The 19818-nt window shown below is 35.8% G+C and overlaps 1 long non-coding RNA gene across 1 annotated transcript in view; it reads right to left on the reverse strand.

Moving 5' to 3' along the window:
* Positions 1 to 7818: 7818 nt before the first annotated feature.
* The window catches only part of LOC125258468, a 33716-nt gene continuing 21716 nt past the window's right edge, over positions 7819 to 19818 (reverse strand). Inside the window, exons 3-5 of the long non-coding RNA XR_007182628.1 lie at positions 11446 to 11574; positions 8401 to 8622; positions 7819 to 8253 (exon numbers count right to left, since the gene is read on the reverse strand). This is a non-coding gene — a long non-coding RNA (uncharacterized LOC125258468). The remainder of the gene's footprint in view (positions 8254 to 8400; positions 8623 to 11445; positions 11575 to 19818) is intronic.

The raw sequence follows: 19818 nt of genomic DNA on the forward strand, positions 1-19818 counted from the left end.
AAAGGGATCATTCAACGAAAATTATCCCATTATCCCACTCTCAAGCCATCCTAGGTATATGTGACTATCTTCTTTCAGCCAAACACAGTCTGAGTTATATTAAAAATAGCCTGGCTCTTAAAAAGCTTTATAATGGGAGTGAATGGTACCATTTTTTAAACCCAAAAAAGCGTTTGTTTGAAACGTGAGAGGCATCTACTCTCACCTAAGCTTACGCTACGCATACGTCATACGCCGGAACTCGACTCTCATGATTGCACGGACAGCTGTTACCGGAAGCTAGTGATTACAGTTAAAAAAGTTATAATTATGAATATTTGTCTTACAAAAATGCATCGCTTCACTTCAGAAGGCCTTTATTAACCCCATGGAGCCATATGGATTACTTTTATGAAGAAAGTCATATACAACTAGGATGGCTTGAGGGTGCATAAATTATGGGATAATCTTCATTTTTGGGTGAACTATCCCTTTAAAGCATTTAAAGTGTCAGATGACAAAACTGTGTGTGCTAATAAACAGAACGATATCATGTGGTGGTGTGGACGCTAATATAGTTATCTTTATAGTTATCATTCTTGGTGTGAACAGGCCTTAGGAATGGTGTACCTAATAAAGAACCTGAAAAAATCCTTAAAAATGTGCATCATTACAAAATTTCAACACCTTTGGACACAGAATAAGTTAATGTATAATTATATCATTTCAGTTATGCGGTAATAAAACTAAATTTCTATCCAATTTCTGCTTGACATGTATTTTTTTTTAATTACCAGCCAAATTAATGTTAATGTTTGAGCACATCAGTTCTGGCATTTCTTTGGCATGAGTCAGACAATTTTCCTTGAAGTGTGCACTGTCATCTAGCTCGCACAAAGACCCATCGTCATGGCAACCTCTCCTGGACTCAATAGTAGACTGTATTAAAAGAGTGAGACGAGAGAGGCTCTTTCTACTCGTGAGAAACATCCATTCATCATAGCACAATAACTAAATGAAAAAAAAAAAACATTTAAATCAAGAAAGAAAAAAGTGAATTGATAAATGAATAGCGTAACAGACGCATAAAACGTCATTTAGCTGAATCACGTTCCCAGTCGAGAGAGGCCTCAAGCACATGTCCTTTTCTGCAGTGAAATGTTTTGAAATGTTGCAACTTCTTATGTAGCATTGCTATTTTGTCCACACCTATAATAACCCAAAATTTCTTAGGAGCTGGTTCACACAGAACATATAGGCTAATGCTTTGGCCGTTGCACCGTGAATCGCGACTTTTTCTCATTGTTGGTTTACACAGCGGACCAATCAGAGTCCGCACTTTCGCGGCGTAACACCGCTTTGACTGTCGCGAAGAAGTCTGCTGGAGCTCACTTTACTGCGGGCTTGGCAAAAGTGCACATTGAGGGCACATATCGACCACAAAGGGGGCACTCATGAGCACCGTTCTGAAAACTAAAATAACAAATGGGACACACTACAATCTTGTGGACTTTGTGATCACGCGCACGCGTGACAAGTCCGTAAATGCATATGAAGTGTCATTTGGGACGGGACAAGTAGCAATGAAGCCTTTTCACATTTCACATAACAACAACAAAGTGAGTGAAAACAGAGAGAAAATGATTACAGCAGTCAGAGCTTGTTTCCACCACGGAATAAAAACTAAAAAGGTAATTGCAACTTTTTATCTCAATTGTGAGTTCATATCTCATAAATCAGACTTTGTTTTCACAATTCAGAATTGTGAGATAAAGGTGCGTTCACGTGGCCTTGTAATTCCTGTAGTTATGAGATTCTAGCTTCTAAAAAGCGTTCACATCCTCGTAGAGCTCGTAATTACAGCTTGTAAGCTGGGAGTTTTCTGAAAGCTCCCAGATGTACCACATGGCCGCTGTACCACCTGACCACTGTAGATTCATAGGCATTAATAGTGGTGCCATGGAAACGCATAATTCCCAACAGCTCCGAATATAACGTCATGTGCTGTCATCTCAAGATTCCAGTAAATACGAGGTGGTGTGAACGCAGCAAAACTTAATTGACCCTTCGCCGGGAGTTTGATTGACAAGCGATCTAACCAATCATAACGCCGAATCCGCCATTTTGTCTGACAAAGCTGTCAGGAGTTAGAAGATTAACCTCGGTGGACTTGAACTTGAAATATGGTGTGTATTTATGTATTTCCGCGTTTGAAACATCTTTCCTTCTCATGTTCATTCATGTTTATTTGATGCTATAAATTAACTAGTAAGAAGAGATGATTGGTTCACGAGCTGCTTGAACTGAGGCACTACAGCGATCTGTCACGACACATTAAAGAGCCACAAAACGGTTTTTATTGTTAGAATTTCTTAAATTACATACTTTTTTAAAGCTGGGACTTTGTAACCTGCTCTGTCTTGTCCATTGACATGTTGTCAGTGTCCTGTTTGCTCCGCGATGTATTTTTCACTGTGTGTGGCCTGACAGCGCCATGGCTTGTCGTACAAAGCAACAGTAACTAAGGGGGGCGGGTCTTTGCGAAGGGTCAATTGCAAGAATTTTTTTTTATTTTGTAGCGAAAGCAAAAAAAACAACGCGAGATGTAAACTCAAAATTCTAAGAAAAATAGTAAGAATTGTGAGATAATTCGCAATTCTGAGGAAAAAAGTTTATATTTTACAGCTGTGGAATATAAATGAGCAAACTTTCTGAATTGTGAGATATAAACTTGCAATTGCAAGTTTTTTTTTTTTTTTTTTAATTTGTTATTCTGTAGCGGAAACAAAAAACAATTACGAGGTGTAAACTCAAAAGTCAGAATTGTGAGAAGTAAACTTGCAATTTCGAGTTTATAATTTGCAATTCTGAGGAAAAAAGTTTATATTTTACAGCTGTGCAATATAAATTAGCAAACTTTCTGAATTGAGATATAAACTTGCAATTGCGGGTTTTTTTTTTTTTTAATTTGTTATTCTGTAGCGGAAACAAAAAACAATTACGAGGTGTAAACTCAAAAGTCAGAATTGTGAGAAGTAAACTTGCAATTTCGAGTTTATAATTCGCAATTCTGATGAAAAAAGTTTATATTTTACAGCTGCGCAATAGCAACTGTGAGAAACATTTATATAAACTCGCAATTGCAAGATTTTTTTTAAAAATTGGTTATTCTGTAGCGGAAAGAAAAACAATGTGTAAACTCAAAATTCTGAGAAAAAAGTCAGAATTGTGAGATGTAAACTTGCAATTTTGAGTTTATAATTCACAATTTAGAGGAAAAAAGTCAAGATTGGGAGATGTAAACTCGTAATCACTAGTTTATATTTTACAGTTGCGCAATATAAACTTGCAATTGTGAGGAAAAATGTCTGAATTGTGAGAAATAAACTCACTCCCTCAGCTGTTGTATTAAAAAACACCTTCACAGTAATGTTTCTTTTTCCTTTTTACTATTCCTCAGAGTCTGGTTTTTAAATGCATTAAAATGCAAAAATAGAATGAGTCATACAATGAGTAAGGAATATTTAAGATTCAGCAAAACTGAAGCCTTTTCACTAGTGGACCCAGGCTTTTGGATTATATCGGAGGATATCACTTTGTATTGTTATCAGAACATCTCTATGGCAAGACTGTGAACAGACCTACCGCTGTCTCATTCAACCAAGCTACAGGATGAAATCTCTCTCCTCTACTGGGCTTTGGTATAATCTGATAATAAATTGACCAAAGTGACTCATGCTCTTTTGTGTTCCTAGTTCAATCTATGAGTGGAATTATTGTGGTAGAAAGAAGCAAACTCGCAATCAGAGCCACACAGACAGTCAGTCATCCACTGGCTCCTCGCTGCCTGTTACATAAGTTTCATGCACTAGTACTATGCTGATAAGACTTGAGCAGGCTAAAAACTTACATAAACACTCTCAGTGCTGACACAAGCTAAGAAAATATTTAGAATGAGTTTTAAGAAGGGGTAGCCTATTTGCATACATATTTTCAAATGTAAGAACCTGATAAACAGAATGCAAATCTCTTTTAATTACCAGTACATGTGAAGTATAGGAGTTTATCTTGGTTAAAACTTAAACATTAAGATGCAGAAGTTTTGCTCTATCCTGCTTCAAAATTAGTCTTGAGTCTCTTGTTTATGAACTGAAAGCATGTCTATTGATTTATCTGCACAATCCGTCTTAAACAGGAGATGATTCGGGCTAGAGTATGCTCCATCTTGTTTTCTGTAGAGCAGTTAATGTTCAGAGGCTTCAGGAAAAGTAGGGCAAGCTGTCTGTCTCTCATGCCACCTCTGCAGGCCCCAGGGATGTGATTGTTCTCTGTGCGTGGGGGAGATCCTTGTGGGTGACAGGACACGTCTGCCTTGTGTCTTTGCCATCCTTCTGTTTCTCTCTCTACCTGTCTTTATAGACTGAGTGGCTTTGAAATAAAAATCTGATGACAATGTAAATTGTCTCATAACATGAAGCACGAGTTCTGGAGCACACAGTTTAAAGATATCTCTTTCTTGCACATGAAAAGCTTGCGTTGGTGTGAAAACTCATCTTGGTCGTCTCTCATGTTTTAAAGGGATAGTTCAGCCACAAATCAAAATTCTGTCATAATTTACTTACCTGCATTTTGCTCCAAACCCAAACAAATGTATATTTTGTATATTAAATTTCAGTAAGATTGATTAAATTCACACAGAAATTTGTTCAGCTCATGTTTCATGAAGTGGTGTGTTTTCCGTTAATTTCTCCAGTGTTGACTGTACAACTGTATGTGGCAACTGCCATGCTATTATATGAATGAGTGGCCAATTTTTTTTTGCAACCTCCTATATATTATATATCTACTATTTTTGATAAATCCAAACCTAAGAGTCACATAAAAATAGAATGAATTAGACGTTCTGTTGTAAGTTTGCCAGGATAAGATTGGATAATACTTTACAACGAGCTGTCAAGCTCAAAAAAAAAAAAAAGAACAAAAAAGTGTGATTTGTGTACTATTTTCCAATTCTTCTGAAGCCATATAATAGCTTTAGATGAAAATTGAAGTTGTTAAGTCAGTCTTCCCATCCATATTAGCTCTAAAACTCTCTTTAATGAACTTTTAATGACCCCCAACACTTGTAAACAGAATATTTTATTGCACATCATTTCTAATGTCAAGTCATGTTCTGGTAAATCATAATTATGACATAGAATGTTATATGTTATATGACATAAGTCAAAATTATGAGGGAAAAAAGTCAAAATTATGAGAAAAGAGTCAAAATTGTGACAAAAAGTAATAATTATGACATAGAAGCTGAAATTATGAGAATCATGTGCATTATTTATAAATCGAGGGAATGAACTAGTAAATCGTGCGCACGTTTTAGTAAATCAAGGGAATGAACTGGTAAATCGTGCGCACGTTTTAGTAAATCGAGGGAATGAACTAGTAAATCGTGTGCACATTTTAGAAAATCGAGGGAATGAACTTGTAAATCGTGCGCACGTTTTAGTAAATCGAGGGAATGAACTAGTAAATCGTGTGCACATTTTAGAAAATCGAGGGAATGAACTTGTAAATCGTGCGCACGTTTTAGTAAATCGAGGGAATTAACTAGTAAATCGTCCGCACGTTTTAGTAAATCGAAGGAATGAACTAGTAAATCGTGCGCACATTTTAGTAAATTGAGGGAATGAACTAGTAAATTGTGCGCACGTTTTAGTAAATTGAGGGAATGAACTAGTAAATTGTGCGCACGTTTTAGTAAATCGAGGGAATGAACTAGTAAATCGTGCGCACGTTTTAGTAAATCGAAGGAATGAACTAGTAAATCGTGCGCACATTTTAGTAAATTGAGGGAATGAACTAGTAAATTGTGCGCACGTTTTAGTAAATTGAGGGAATGAACTAGTAAATCGTGCGCACGTTTTAGTAAATCGAGGGAATGAACTAGTAAATCGTGCGCACGTTTTAGTAAATTGAGGGAATGAACTGGTAAATCGTGCGCACGTTTTAGTAAATCGAAGGAATTAACTAGTAAATCGTGCACAAGTTTTAGTAAATTGAGGGAATGAACTAGTAAATTGTGCGCACGTTTTAGTAAATCGAGGGAATTAACTAGTAAATCGTGCGCACGTTTTAGTAAATCGAGGGAATGAACTAGTAAATCGTGCGCACGTTTTAGTAAATCGAGGGAATGAACTAGTAAATTTTGCGCACGTTTTAGTAAATCGAGGGAATGAACGCAAATCGTGCACACGTTTTAGTAAATCGAGGGAATTAACTAGTAAATCGTGCGCACGTTTTAGTAAATCGAGGGAATGAACTTGTAAATCGTGCGCACGTTTTAGTAAATCGAGGGAATTAACTAGTAAATCGTGCGCACGTTTTAGTAAATCGAGGGAATGAACTAGTAAATCGTGCGCACGTTTTAGTAAATCGAGGGAATGAACTAGTAAATTTTGCGCACGTTTTAGTAAATCGAGGGAATGAACGCAAATCGTGCACATGTTTTAGTAAATCGAGGGAATGAACTAGTAAATTGTGCGCACGTTTTAGTAAATCGAGGGAATTAACTAGTAAATCGTGCGCACGTTTTAGTAAATCGAGGGAATGAACTAGTAAATCGTGCGCACGTTTTAGTAAATCGAGGGAATGAACTAGTAAATCGTGCGCACGTTTAGTAAATCGAGGGAATGAACTAGTAAATCGTGCGCACGTTTTAGTAAATCGAGGGAATGAACTAGTAAATCGTGCGCACGTTTTAGTAAATCGAGGGAATGAACTAGTAAATTTTGCGCACGTTTTAGTAAATCGAGGGAATGAACGCAAATCGTGCACACGTTTTAGTAAATCGAGGGAATCAACTAGTAAATCGTGCGCACGTTTTAGTAAATCGAGGGAATGAACTAGTAAATTTTGCGCACGTTTTAGTAAATCGAGGGAATGAACTAGTAAATCGTGCTCATGTTTTAGTAAATCGAGGGAATCAACTAGTAAATCGTGCGCACGTTTTAGTAAATCGAGGGAATGAACTAGTAAATCGTGCGCACGTTTTAGTAAATCGAGGGAATGAACTAGTAAATAGTGCGCACGTTTTAGTAAATCGAGGGAATGAACTAGTAAATTTTGCGCACGTTTTAGTAAATCGAGGGAATGAACGCAAATCGTGCACACGTTTTAGTAAATCGAGGGAATGAACTAGTAAATCGTGCGCACGTTTTAGTAAATCGAGGGAATGAACTAGTAAATCGTGCGCACGTTTTAGTAAATCGAGGGAATCAACTAGTAAATCGTGCGCACGTTTTAGTAAATCGAGGGAACGAATTAATAAATCGTGTGCACGGTTTAGCCCAGGGACGTGCACAGGAATTTTGAGGGGCAGTTGCTCTGACCTAAAAAAAGGGCACTCCCCTACCAACCTTACGTGAAATTCTGCATCCATTGTACGATTTATTTATTTATTTTTTTCCACCTCGGAAGGGCAACGTGAGTCGAGAAGGGCATATGGGCAGTTGCCCGAGCAACCCCCCTGTGCAAATCCCTGGTTTTTTTCCTGCATGTCATGTCCTGGGCTGTGTACTTTTAATATCAACTTTTTATTTAATAATTATTACTTTTTATCTCATAATTAAATTACGATTTACCAATGTATTTTTTTCTTATGTTGTGTTCATGTTGGAAATGGGTATCCATAGTTTTGAGATGCAGAAGACAATGACAGACAGAATTCTTCAGGGATGCATGTGTGTTCACCCCAGGACAAATTAAATAAATGAGTTACTTTAGAAGTGTTTTAATGTACTCTTATTTCCAGTCGACAGGGCCAAAAGTGCAGATAAACAAGTGTTTAAAAAAGCCTTTTAATACGGTTTATGTGTATCCACATAAACTTCATAAACAAATGACAAAAAATAGCCTAGTAACACATTTACTTTATCCTGGTATGCACTGAACTGGATTGTAAGTACATTAGCATTAGAGTCCTTGCATAAATTTGGGCCATGTGTCCTGCATTGTGTTTCTAAAATTCCCTAGCCTTGATAATTCAAAAACAGCCCACACAAGCAGATTACAGGCTCTGTGTACGTGTCCGTGTGTCCATGTGAATGTGCGAAGCTCCCTCAGGAGGCCTCCTGCTTGCTGAAGGCTCACTTGCTCCAATCAATGTGGCAAGCCTGGGTTCTTTAGGCAGCTGGGAGATGTGCTTGCCTGGATCAATGAGCAAGAGCTGGCCGCCTGTTACTGACTGACTCTTATTAAAACAAAGCACAGCTACACAAACTGGGGAGAGAAGTTGAGACAAAGCAAGTTTGATGAGGGAGGGGAGGGGAGTTAATGCCAAAGAAAAATAACCAATGGGTAAATGATGATCCTGATAAGCCAATACCCATGTAGTGAATATATCAATGCAAATACATGACAAATTACCTCAAAGGTTAGTTGAAGAACTTGGATCAGCATTAAATGTTTGCTCAAGGGAAGCATTAACCTTCCTGTTTTTCAGAATTATCTGGGTACTTTAGCTATTGGTGTTGGGCCATATGTTGATTCAGCCCCAGATGTCATTGACGTGTGTTTTCAGCAGAGGCAAGATGGAGGACTCGTCCATGCCCTGTCCAATGATGCCTGTCTGAGCAGTCCTGCAGAGTCCTGAAGAGAGATAGAGTGAGTACAATCGCTACAGTAATAAATCAATGTGTCCTTCCACTGAACCAACAAACAACTCCTGCCAGCCAAACAACGTGATGAGGGAAATGAATAATCAGTAATACTTTAGAGTGTTTCTGTCAGGTGATGAACCATGAAAATGTTTATCATAAGTGACTATTATGTCAAATGTCATTGATGGACACATTATACTTACAAACATATATAGCCTAAGTCTTTTGTCAGCTAAGGGGGTTTTTATGTTCCTGGGATTGAAAAGTCCTTTATGTATAGATTTTATTGTTTTACTTTTGCCTCAGATCCAGGCAAAGTTATTGAAACAGAAGTTTTCTTCTCTATTGTGATGAATATCCAAGTGAAACAGTTTTTTGAACAAGAAAAAATGTCAGACGGGACTTGATTTTGTCCATCGGGAATTGATTTGATCATTGTGGTTTGTTATTGCTGTGATCTCATGTGAGTGACAGGTTTTCCCACCTTTGTGCCAGTAAATATGTCATCAGAGAAGAGATGAGATGTAGTTGCAAGAGGGAGGGGAAGTTATTTTGATTAAAGATTATGAGGACACATGCATTTAAAAAAAAGATGTGCAGATAAATAATTTATTCTAAATACCGCAATATTCCATAAAAAACAAGAATTGTCAATTTTGACTTCATGGAGACATTAAACTATAAAAATACATACAAATCTTAACATGTTTTTTTTTTTTTTTTTTTTATCTTAATGGCCTAAATCACAAGTCCAATAAACTAAGAATTTTAATATTTATTGTTTAATTATGATTTTTTTTTTATATATATATATATATATATATATATATATATATATATATATATATATATATATATAATTTTATTTTTTTTTACCCAAATTACGACTGTACCTAGTTAGTGTACATATCAAAAAGACAACAGTGTCTGTGATGAAATTGAGATGAAATGTGAAACATGATAAGTGGAAAAAAAAAAAAAAACTTTTATTGTGGGTCATATCATATCATATATTTTTATTGTGGTCCATTTCCAATTAAATTATGAAAAAAAAAATAGGAAAATATTTACTTTTGTTTAATTCTGATAAAAGAAACTAGCCTAAAACCACCCATTTTATTTCTATCACAAAATGCTATTAAACACAATACATAGTTTGAAATGTTTTGGAAATGTTTTGGACTTTATGACAAAAATTAAAACTAATAAGTTTAAAGAATGTGTTTTAATGGTGTCTAATTTATAAAAATCCACAGGGACATGAACACATAAAGACTCTGAAGGACAATAGAAGTAGAACTAAGATCATTTGTTAATTTTTTTCCCTTCATAAGTTCAACTTTTCAGGGATCTCAGTCTCTCTCACTCAAAAAAATAACTTGTTGGTCTAACTTAATTCAATTATGACACCTATTTCCACACAGTTGAACTGATTTATTTGAACTTAAGATAGGTTAATTGTACTGATGAGTAAAATTCATGGTAATTGAATGAGATCACACCAGTTTCATTTGACATATTCTGTGAATGTTTCCTCAACATAATTCATTCTTGTTGATCCAACCAGTGCTATTGCAATTCAGACTGGTGCCCTTGTGCAGTGTTGCTCAAGTTTTCTGCACTTTTAAGGAAATGGAAAGACCTGTTAGTGTTTAAGTGTTTAATGTTTAGTTATTTTGAACATTTAAAAGAGTTTGTAGCGTATATATATAAAAAAAATTTTGTTACCATCATGGTGAAGATGTGCGCTTGTGCTTAGGTTGTGAATAGCTGTTGTACACAGACATACATGTTTCATGACCATTGAGAGGAATAAAGCTGATGACCATATGTAGACTGTGTAAATTATGTGCTGGCCCTCAAACTAATTTATTTATATTTCTATAAAAACTAAACAAAAATATCACTTTTTCATATGCTAAGTAACATTTATAGCATGCAAGTAATGATCAGGTAAAGAACTTCTCATCACTGGCTTTAGCACAGTTAAAGCTTGTTGAGAACAACATAGATTTATTTCATGCAGCCACCCATAGCCTAACCACAAGGTCTACACTTCAGCATAATGGTAACCTCAAAAAAATCGACATAACAAACTCTTTTAAATGTCAAATATAACTGAACATCAAACTTTAAAAGGTATTTCCCTTTACTAAAAACACATTAAACAGCACTTAAGTTCAACATTTACTGTCCTGATCTTTCCCTACGCAAAGCATGCTGGGAACTAGAAATCCACTGCCCAGTTTCAATCAATGCAACATAAATGATTCATGTCATCCCAACACAAATGGTTTAGGTTAACCTAACATTTTGCAAATTTAATTTCATTTAACGTAATACAATTGAGTGCAAATGCCAATTAAGTAAAAAACTAAAGATTTGTGTTGGTTCAGCTTATTTTATTTAAATAAACTGAACAAGCAGCTAGAATCATTTTTTTGAGTGCTCTTTTCCCCACTGGAGAGGTGCATGAAGGAAAGCACAGTCTAATTACCAAAGTTTCTGACTGCTTACAACTTTTTCCCTGAGAAACTCTGAGCAGAAGATTTCACTTCATCAGACAGGGAAACCCAGTTTCCATTTCAGTCAGATGCAATGAAACTCATAAAATTTGCGACGTTGGAAACACTACAATATAGGAGATAAAATTCTTATGCAAAATTATGCTTTCCAGTTTAAATGCAATATCAGACGAGACAAGAGACTGAGACCAGACCACCATTATTCAGTGTGAGATGGCAACAGTAAGCAACATGAAGAGAAACTTGCTGGGGTGAATCAACCTCAATTAGCATTGACAGTAACTTACTGTTTTTATCAACACACCTCGCAGTGGTCCATAAGCTGAGGGTCAGAGATTGTCTTGGCACCTGCTGAAGTTTCTGTCACGCTCATGTGACCTACATTTAAAATATGCCGTGAGGCTGGATTCCCCCTCCTTCAAGAGAAAGAAGGAAAGAAAGAAAAAAGAGCGAGGTAGATTAGAGATGTGCTGCTAGCTGGGCAGGGGTTTACTTCACAATCTACTCAATTTATCTAATAATATCTGCACATAATGCCTTGGGCAACACTTGTTAAAAGTGTCCTATTATGCAAAATTCTCTTTTACATGGTGTTTGAACATAAATGTGTGTCGAGAGTGTGTGCACAACCACCCACACCTTAAAGGTGCCCTCGAATGAAAAATTGACTTTATCTTGGCATAGTCAAATAACAAGAGTTCAGTACATGGAAAAGACATACAGTGAGTCTCAAACTCCATTGTTTCCTCCTTCTTATATAAATCTCATTTGTTTAAAAGACCTCAGAAGAACAGGCGAATCTCAACATAACACCGACTGTTACGTAACAGTCGGGGTGTACGCCCCCAATATTTGCATATGCCAGCCCATGTTCCCAACATTATGAAAGGCATTAGACAAGGGCAGCCAGTATTAACGTCTGGATCTGCACAGGTGAATCAACAGACTAGGTAAGCAAGCAAGAACAATAGCGAAAAATGGCAGATGGAGCAATAATAACTGACATGATCCATGATATTATGATATTTTTAGTGATTTTTGTAAACTGTCTTTCTAAATGTTTCGTTAGCATGTTGCTAATGTACTGTTAAATGTGGTGAAAGTTACCAATCTTTTCTTACTGTATTCAAGAGCCGTCGCTATTTTCATTTTTAAACACTTGCAGTCTGTATAATTCATAAACACAACTTCATTCTTTATAAATCTCTCCCAACAGTGTAGCATTAGCTGTTAGCCACGGAGCATAGCCTCAAATTCATTCAGAATCAAATGTAAACAATATAACAGTATACAATACTCACATAATCCGACGCATGCATGCCGCATGAATGACAAACACTTTGTAAAGATCCATTTGAGGGTTATATTAGCTGTGTAAACTTTGTTTATGCACTGTTCAAGGCAAGCGCAAGCTCCGTGGGCGTGGAGCAGGAGAATTAAAGGGCCAGTAGCCCTGAATCGGCTCATTTATAATGATTCCCCAAAATAGGCAGTTAAAAAAATGAATTAAAAAAAATCTATGGGGTATTTTGAGCTGAAACTTCACAGACACATTCAGGGGACACCTTAGACTTATATTACATCTTTTTAAAAAAAGTTCTAGGGTGCCTTTAATTCCCATAAATCATAAGCATTGTCTCAGAACAAGCCGTTTTCAGATTCTAGCAATGTGACGTCACATTGCACAGGCCCCGCCCACGACTACTGACGGACTCTGCCCTATTAGCATAGACCCCGCCCTGAGTGAGCTGTACACAGTCTGCCATCTTTATCTCCTCACCAGATCATTAAACAACAACATTCAAGTAAGAATTGTATTCTTATTACAGCTACACTGAAGTTATTCATTAAGAACAGTGTTACGCTGCTTTCACTTTAACAGATCAAATATGCGATTTCTTTCCCTGCTGTTTACGTTCACAGACATAACCGATTGTGATTATGTGAACTTTGTGTGTTTTTGCCATAACCTTGTGTGTATTTGACAGTTTAAGTGCAATAAGACGTGAAAGAGAACTTAGTTTAAGACTCATGAGATGTGCTGTCTGACAGACAGCTTTCTGTGCACGTGATGTCTGATGTCTGCACTCAGAAAAACATATATCAGAAGTTTAGACTCATGTGGCTTTAAAACGCATGCAGATAATAAACTTTCATGATGATGAAGAACTGCAATGTCATGTGAGCGTGACTGCGATAGAGATGATAATCAAAATCAAACAGATGTTTTAGTTTTCGGCAGAGTATCTGAGGCGCAAGCTGTACAGGCTCCGCCCACTTCTTGAAAGTGGGGTGGGGAGCGGCAGCTCATTTGCATTTAAAGATACATGCAGGAAAACAGCATGTTTTTTTCTTCCACTCAAAACTCTGCATTTATAACTCGGTATAATAAATTATATGTGGGGTATTTTGACAGACACATTCTGGGCACACCTAAGTCTTATATTACATCTTGTAAAAAGGGGCATAATAGGTCCATTTTAAGGGAAAAAGGAACAAAATCAGTACAAATATCAATATCTAAATAATAATATCTAATAATTAAATATCAATACATTCGACTTAGAGGTTGATGGATATTGGATTTTGCTGATGTGATAATAATGTGTTTAAAGAAAAGCAATACCCAGATTATTATTATTGCTCTAATACTAAATATGCATTAAATATAGGGTTCTTAGGGTCACACATACATGTGGAGGTCAGCTGTAACATGTCAAATTAAATGTACACATATAAACAAATATACTGAGGATAAAATAAGCAGACATATGCAATGCAAAACAATGTCCTAGTTATTTAAGCAGTGTATCATGGGAACTTATGAACAAATTTAGAGAGAATCTGTCAAGAGATTCTGTAATAGAAATAAACAGAATGTAAAAAATGAAGATTACAGTAAAAGTAAATTAAAAGTGAATATATTCAAACAAAGAGCCATTTATATCAGGCACCATGGAAAATTTGTGAAATGTAAATGCTGTTTTTAATACCTATATGAGAAGCTAGTGTGTGTATATGCGTGATTTGTGTGTCCTGTGGTTGCGAGGATGGTTGGTTGGTTCTCTTGTTAAGGGGGTCCACATGGACATTCCTTGGGTGAGATCAGGAGCACAGAGAAAGGTTTGGATGACTGACCCAATTAGAACTCACTGCTGTTGACAGCGGTGAAAGTCACTTATGCATGAGATAATCCCAATGCTCATTAACAGTACTGTGTGCAAGTGTTTGTGTGTGTACAGTACAGTAGGTGTGTGTGTGCGTGTGAAATGGGCAGCACGTGAGGTGGATTCACGTGGTGAGGCTGCGCTCACTAGCGGAAGATCCAGGCTCCGCTGTTGCCTGGTTACCAGATTAAACCCAGAGCCTCCTAAACAGGATCTTTTCAAATTGTTTTGTTTCCTTTTTCATCCCTGCAACAAGAACAAAATCCCACAAGGTAAAGAAACCACGTATAGCGTTCATATCAAGCACAGTATATGAAATGTAATTCAGAGTGGCAGGTAGATATCGTTAGCTTGACCTAGAAATATAGAGAATTATCAGATAAAACTGGAGAGATCAGGATTAAGAGTACAGAGAGTGAAAATGGCTGATATTATGAGGATCAGTTATGAACAGAAGTGACATTTGAAAATATTTATTTTAGATTACTGCTAAGTTAGAATATTACTGCCTGGTTTCACAGACAAGGCTTAAGCTAGTCCTACTAAAATGCATGTTTGAGCTGTTTTAACTGAAAGCAACTTTTACTGCATCTTAAAATGTCAATTCCATTGTTTTTATCTCAATGCACACCAGTAATGTTTTTTTTTTTCTAAGGCACGTTTATAAAAGCTACTTTAATGTTCTAATTTAACTAAAGCCTATTCCTGGCTTAATCTAAGCCCTGTCTGTGAAACAAGGCCCAAATTTATTCATATGAATCAGTTTCCCACTAATGAAGTTATAAGACTTTTTCAGAATGTATGTATATGTATATATATATGAAAAACAACGAAAAATCTGAAAGCATTTATTAATCCAAGTTAATGTTTATTTCAACATTTACTAATACATTAACATTTTATAATTAATTTTATCATTATAATTAAAAGTTGTAAATGTTAATGTTATTTAAAGGACATGAGCTATAGCATGAACTAACAGTGAACAGATGTATTTTTATCAACCAACATTGACCGGTAAAAATATTAAATAAATACTGTAACAAATGTATTGGTTATTATTAGTTATTTAATACTTAATGCAATAACTAATGGGATCTTATTGTAAATTGTTACCGATAATACTTAAGAATTAATAACTTGATATCTAAAAATGTAATAAAATATTTAAGAATAAATTTCTTTTCAAAATTTTTAAAGCATACATTTAACAAAACTTCTGCAAGGTTTATGCTTAAAATAAATTAAGATATTATTTAATTCCTAAATGTTAGGATATTAGTCATTCTTAAATATTAAGATATATTCTTTAAAAATGTAGCCTATATCTTACACAATTTTGCTTCTCAAGTAAATTTATCATGTTTAATGATGATGCCTAAAAAGTTTACTAGAAATTAGCTTTGTGTCTGCTACTTGTGTATATATATATATATATATATATATATATATATATATATATATATATATATATATATTCATAGCACTAATGCAGTATTTAGCCATTTAAAATGTAGGTAACACTTTAGTTTAGGGTCCAACTAGTTTCTTATTAGCATGCTTATTGGCTGTTTATTAGTACTTATAAAGCACATATTAATGCCTTGTTCTGCATGACCATATTCTATATCCCTTAATCAATTCCTACCCAATACCTGAACTTAACAACTACCTTACTAACTATTAATAAGCAGTAAGGAGTTTATTGAGGCAAAAGTCATAGTTAATAGTGAGAACTGGACCCTAATCTAAAGTGTGACCAAAATTTATATTACACACTACAGTATATATACTTTACTATATCACATGTGGCATGACATATAAAAACAAAGTTTATTGCACAAAAACATCCAAAGTTCTCAATAAACTAATGTCTGAAATGTAAAAGTCCAAAGCTGGCTGACACAGTTTGGCCTGAGCCAAAACACCTATCTATCTCCTCCCCGTCTCTTTTTTTCTCCCTCTCTCTGACCCTTCCACACCCACACACACATCCATCATCGGCTGTGAGTTACCCATGTGGGAAAAAAGCTCTCAGCTCTAGAGATCGACCAAAAAAGAAAGAAACAGAAACAAACAAAAAAAAAAGCTGTTTTCCCAGCCATCAAGAGATTCTCAGCACCACAGAAGAAAGTGGCTGCCACTATCATTCCTGCCAATTACCTCCGGCCCCCTCAGGCATCTCCAGTTTCCACGGTAACTCATGGCACCCACTCTAGCTGGGATGCGCATCACCATGGCAACCTGAATCGAAGCCTGGTACCCCAGTGTCCGTAGCTTGTCTTCGCAGTGACAGTGCGGACTACCCTCATTACTGAAGGGCTCGTGCTGAGGCTATGAGAACTCTTTGATCACATGACCCAATTATGGCAAATATCCAGTATGTGTGACAACCTCAGACAGACTAGTTTCAGCTAGCTTATTCCTGCTGTGCGCAGATCACTTTTAACACAGCAGTTAATTCAGACCATGACACTGCTAAGCTCTCTCATTGTCCTAATACTGCACAAAGGCTTCAAACATGTCTTGCTGTTCAAGCTACTTTTTAAGATTTAGTCAAAGGATGTAACTAATGTATATGGAAGCTTGTTTCTTCTTTTTTTCTCAGAACTGTGAGATATAAACTCGGACTTGGGAGAAAAAAATGTCTTAAATGTCTTATGTCTTAAAGCTGACTGTGCTTCCATCACTAAATGAGTTTAAGTTACTTTTAACAGATTATGTGTTTTATCCTTTGGTAAACTGCTGCTGTGATCTTTGATTGTTTTTTTTTTTGTTTTGTTTTTTTTGTCTTGATGGGTATTTGTATGTCTATGTTATTGCTGCTGCTTTCTTGGCCAGGTCACTCTTGTAAAAGAGATTTTAATCTCAATGAGTTTTTAACCTGGTTAAATAAAGAAATGAATGAATGAGAAACAGTCGGAATTGTGAGAAACTCAATTAAAAAGGGCAATTGTGGCTTTTTATGTCTTATGACTTAGTTTATGTCTCGCAATTCAGTTTATGACTTGCAATTCAAAGATTATAACTCATAATTCTGACTTCCAATTGTGAGATTTAAACTCTTTATCTCACAATTTTGACATTTTTCTTGTAATTGTTTATATTTGGCAATTCAGTTTCTCACAAATCTTTCTCAGAATTGTGAGAAAAAATGTCCAAATTGTGATATAAACTAATTTTATCTCACAATTCTGACATGTTTCTCGCAAACTACGACTTTGTCTCGCAATTCTGACTTTATTTCTTGCAGCTGTGAGTTTATAACTCGCAATTCTGACTTTTTTTTCTCAGTTTGCAATTGTGATAAAATTGAGATAAAAAGTCACAATTTGGTGGGAACAAGCTTCCATAGGTGTGAACTTCACATCTAACTATCTGTAAAAACTTTAATTTTGACTCAGAAGTTATTGAGATGTAGCCTTTGTGATAACTTGCCTAAATGACAGCTAGCCCTGCCTCCTCTGTAATTTGTGTAACATGTAAGCAAACAAATGAAGTCTAAACTTCTCCACAACAGTCAACTTTCAAAAAGTAACCTCCGCACCAAAATGTTAGCTTATCTTGCATCTTACACTTAAAAAGAGACACTTAAGAGTTGAGTATACAAAACTAAAGTAAAATAATATGCAATAAGGAGCTATGTCCAGTTATGGGTTACTGATCGGCTGAGACTTGGGCCAGTTGTGGCCCATGTTTGGCCCTTGTCTTTAATTCCGGTCCGGGCCACCCCGGGGCTGTCATTTTGTATGTGGGCCAAGGGAAAAGTGGGTGTGTGGACCAGAACTGGCCAGAAAAAAAAAAATTGCTATATGGGTATTTGTAGCTTAATATCATTTGTGTTACGAAACACGGTGCTAAAACAAAGCTTCCAGCATCAGTTCACAGGCAGGATACTATCAAACAGTCTGCCAATAGCAACCTGCAGGGCTCTGCCTCAGGCTCCATGAACAGTCTCTCTCACCCACACACACACACACACACACACACACACACACACACACACACACACACACACACACACACACACACACACACACACACACACACACACACATATATGCATTGGTACTTCTATCATTACAAGGATTTTCCATATCTATCTATCTATCTATCTATCTATCTATCTATCTATCTATCTATCTATCTATCTATCTATCTATCTATCTATCTATCTTCTCAACAAAGCATCTTCTCAACAAAGCATCTTGTCTTCCTCTTCAGTTAGATATTTCTTGCAATAGTGCATATAATATAATTAAATGCAAGTGGATACTGAGGACAGGGAGTCAGACCTTTCCTGAGAGGTTGCATAACTCCCCCCAATCACAGGCAACCATCAGTAATCTGAGATAACAGATGTTGGTTTTTATTTCACTCTGTATTTTAGTCATACATCCATACACAATGGCCTCTCAAGGTAAAAAGATGATATTTTAAGTATACTTTGTCCATCACAGTTGTTGATACTGATATTAAACTTATCAGTGGTGGATGAAGTACACAAATCAAGTACTTGAATAAAAGTACAGATACCATATTAAAATATTACTCCAGTAAAAGTACTCGCTTTCAATTTTTACTTGAGTAATAAAAGGAGTACCAAAAAGACATGATTTTTAATGTACTTAAGTATTAAAAGTGAAAAAGTAGAAACACAGATAGAGCTTATAGGGTACAGCTCACTCTGTCATCATTATGAATTATTGTGAATTGTTGAGTAGCCAGCACTAGTCAATAAGGAAGATTATGCAGACACTTCATGTGTATTGATCTGCAAGTAATAAAACGTTTTACTTCATAACCAAAACGAACCAAAACTTAATTTTCATTTACAATAATAAATCCTAAAATCCGGCTTAGTAACTTAATTTTCGCGGCTTCATTCATGTGCGCTCTCAAGCACTTCTCAGCTCTTTTTGAGTCAGACTTGTGAATTCAGCGAATTATTAGTTGGAGACCGGATTATTCGAATCAGTGAGTTGTTGACTCAAGAACCAATGCATTCATGTGATTTGCGAACCAATTTGCACATTGTTCATGAATCGGACACCGCTCGTGTCTCGAGAAGGTGACAATTTCTTCAGTTCAAAATAATGAGGAACAACATGTTTTGTTTAAATGTAGTAGAGTGAAAAGTATGATACGCTGTAGAATGTAGTGAAGTAAAAGTAAATGTTTTCCAAAATAAAAATACTCTGATAGATACTTGGAAAATACTGAAATACAGTAACAAAGTAAAAATACTTTGTTAGTGTCCACTATTGAAAATAATAAAGAATAAGCAGTTACTTCAGTATGGAAGAGGATTAGGGCCAAGCAATAATAAAAAAATAAAACCATCTCGAGATTAAAGTTGTTAAATTTCGAGAAAAAACTTGTTAAATTTCGAGAAAAAAGTTGAGATAAAATATTGAGAATAAAGTCATTACATTACGAGAAAAAAGTCGTTAAATTACGAGAACAAATTCGTTAAATTATGAGAAAAATGTC

Source organism: Megalobrama amblycephala, linkage group LG22, assembly GCF_018812025.1.
Source record: "Megalobrama amblycephala isolate DHTTF-2021 linkage group LG22, ASM1881202v1, whole genome shotgun sequence".
NCBI lineage: Eukaryota > Metazoa > Chordata > Actinopteri > Cypriniformes > Xenocyprididae > Megalobrama > Megalobrama amblycephala.